The sequence below is a fragment of the Cervus elaphus genome, chromosome 27 (genome assembly GCF_910594005.1).
Source record: "Cervus elaphus chromosome 27, mCerEla1.1, whole genome shotgun sequence".
NCBI classification, from domain to species: domain Eukaryota; kingdom Metazoa; phylum Chordata; class Mammalia; order Artiodactyla; family Cervidae; genus Cervus; species Cervus elaphus.
Genome location: NC_057841.1, coordinates 43,120,579 through 43,124,113, shown reverse-complemented (window position 1 = coordinate 43,124,113; position 3,535 = coordinate 43,120,579).

The window sequence follows — 3,535 nt, the reverse complement described above, 5'->3', positions numbered from 1 at the left end:
GAATGTGGCAGTGGTTATAGGCCTGTTTACATCCATCAGTCTTATCAAATTGCATGCTCAAAATTGCTGGATTTTATTTTAGAGGTATAGAGGTATACCTGAGCAATGCTGATTAAGAAAAGAACTGAGTCATGCGCCTTACCTAAGCCAGCCCCTGGAGAACAGAATAGAATTCCCTAATGGATCTAGATTTATCAAGATTCACGCCCAGGATGGGGACGAGCCCACCTTCCCTCAAACACAGACCATCTGAAACCCAGATTAACTGGGGGTTTGTTAGCAAGAACAAAGGTGGAGTTACAGCCAGGTTTGTCTTCTACCCAAGGTCAGATCTACAGGCCTCAGAGAACACTAACATCTTTATTCAAATTAATCACATATAATCATCTTGTATTTAAAATCCAGCCTTTAGTGAATAGGTCATTACCTGTAGAACCATTCCTAGAGATGCAAAGTGTGTAGATGTTGAAGAGTTAGTGGCTCAGTCGTGTCCAACTCTTTGCGATCCCATGGACTGTAGCCCTCCAGGCTCCTCTATCCATTGAATTCTCCAGGCAAGAATAGATGTTACTGAACAATAGTTATCCAATGAAAAGACACATTTTGAGAACATCTCCCAGCTCCTTGAGCTGGCACTTTAGGAAAGAGTGGATTAAGCTCTCCTTGAATGAGCTGTGACATTGTGACCAGCACATGTGGTGTGTGACCTTCCTGAAACTTCTCTTTTCCTTTCCTTCATTTGGGTTATTTTGTTTTCAGTCCTTGGCTGCTTGGCCTGTCCTGTTGGCTTTGAAGGGGGGACATTTTTGGCCAAACTCTCAGAGAGGAAAGACATAGGCTGCTTTGCTCCTGAAAACTGTTTATTTTTCCCCACTACATATGTTTTGTTTCCATTTCTGATGTCTGTGCTGAAATTTAAGAAGCTGGCCTACACCAATGGTTCTCATTAAAACTGACCTGCACTGGTCCTTGCTACTATCCAGATTTGAGGAACAAAGCTCTTTTTGGGTGAGTATGGGATTGCGCATAACTGACATTCTCTGTGGGTGATGAGCTCCTGGTCACTGTCAAAGAATTTGGGCATCAATTTACTGAGCTCTAACACAGGCTCAGCTGAAACATCTGATATGTAAGAAAGACAATCTGTTAGAAAAATAATCAGTGCCTTCTTCTACATTCTTTAGGTCCTAAACACCTTCGGAATGTAAGTAATCAAAAACCAAACAAACGTTATCTGAAGAGTCCTTTTTCTTCCTAAAAGCCCTCCCCAAGTGACCGACATGAAGCTGGCCACTCAAGTAGGTAATCGGAAGAATTTCTTTGGTTAGCCTGGTCACTTGGAAAAACATAGTGAAAAATATTGTCTGCTATGCTGGGAATTCACACATAATAAATTCATCCTTGAATGTATTTACACTTAAATGTGTCTCTTTGCAGATAAATATCCATGTTTCATTTTGTGAGAAAATGAAAACCATGTAGCCCAGGGCATTTTTGTCTCAGTTATTAGGAAACCTGAAGTTAATCCTCTGAAGAGGTGTAATGATGAGTCCGGCTTAGGCACCTATTAAGAGCTGATGTGCTTTTTTTTTTCAAACCATCTGGCACATGCCCAGTCTTGGAGACTCGGGGATAACAAGACTCTCGTCCCTTCTCCTACTTAAGACCTTTCTGGTCCCAGGTGAAGTCCCCACCGCACACTTGAAATGCTAATACTCTATCCAGGGGTTGACTTGGAGAATGTCTGGACTGAAAGGAAAAGAACCTTCTCATCCTAATAGGAAATAGAGTTTTCTAAATTGCCAGGGGTATCAGGAGACCCCCATGCTGCTGTGATAAAGGGCTCCTCTGTTCACAGCCTCCTCCATCCATCCCACTACCTTTCAGAGAGTGACGCAGGCTGTGCCTTGATCTTGCTTCCCTCCGCCACACCTGACCTCACCACCCAGCTCTCTCTCTCCTGTCCCCCATTTCATTCTACACGCTCAACTGGGGTCCCTATACCATCCGTGTACCATACCTGTGTTCTTGTTGTGTGTCCCATGTCGTAGGAGAATCCACCAGAATGTCTCTGCGGTTGTCATTAGCAACTTTTCTCCAGTTACTTCTGGTTCTCCTGCACTTACAGGCATGGGTAAGATTCCACTGAGGCTGATACGACCCAGTGACCTAAGCGCCGACCTGTGACTTAGCCCTTTTGCAGCCTCTGTGATTGTGGAAGCAGGTATTGAAATGAGGCCTGCATCAGCTTGGACCCCCGAGTTACAAAAGGGAACAGCCCACAGCCAGCCCACCATCATGAGTCAGGAAAGATACCTTGGCCATTTTCTTCTCTGAGGTTCAGGAGTTGTTGTAGCGTTACTATAAAAAAAAAAAACCTGGCATATCCTGATGATATGGCTTTCCCTGTGTTTGTCTATTTTTCTGTTTTCACACTATTGCATAAACTTTTCACATCCTGTATTTTCTTGGAGCATTCAGGACATGGTTTGCATTCTTTTTTTTCCCTTTTTTTTTTTTTTGCCTTATTATCCACCATTATTCTTACTGACTTCAACAGCCAAGTCCAAGGACTTCAGCATCTTCGACTCCCAGTTTCGCCCTCCTTACCTTTAGAACTTTTTTCTTTGTGTTAATCAGCATGCAACAGGCTCATGTCCTGGAATTCATTATTCTAAGACATCTATACCAGGGCTGAAATTATACAATCAAACCTTTCTTCTACATTCCAAACTCCCGACTCCTCTGCCTGGATCCATCTGGGTTAAGCCACCCAGGCATTTTGTGCCTGTTTCCTCACTGGAAGATAAGCTAACAGCCGTGCCCGATGGGGTTGTTGTGGGGATTAAATGAGATCATGCACAAAAGCCCTTGGGTCAGTGGCTGGCCCGCTGCGAACTCAGTAATGCCGTCGGCTCTAATCACTGTTGTTACTACTATATGCTGTCGGCAATTGCTCTCTGCCACACGTTAGATTCACTCTTTATCCCTGTTACTTTGGGTATGCTGTTCTCATTTTAATTTTATTTATTCTAAGTGTGTTAATTTCTAAGTCACCGAATCTATTAACATCCTAGGACTGTGCTGATCTCCTGTGGGTTGGCTTCATGTGTCTCGACCACGGCACCCCCAAACCACTATTTCCTTACCCTGGAGTTGATGGCAGGCTTGAGAACATCCCCAGCAAAGACCAACAGGGAAAGGGTCCCACTGAGCTGACCAACCGTCAAACCACAGAATCGTCTGGAGGAAAAATATATGATCATTGCCCTAAGCCATTATGTTGGGGGATGATTTGTGGCCATAGCAAAAACAAACTGATAAATGTTTTAAAGACTGAAGGCAGGAGAAGGGGGTGACAGAGGATGAGATGGTTGGATGGCATTACCGACTCAGTGGACGTGAGTTTGAGCAAACTCTGGGAGATGGTGAAGGACAGGGAAGTCTGACATATCACAAAGAGTCGGGCACAACTTAAAGACTGAACAACAACATGCATTTTAACTGTGTGACTTGGGACAAGTTGGCTAACCTC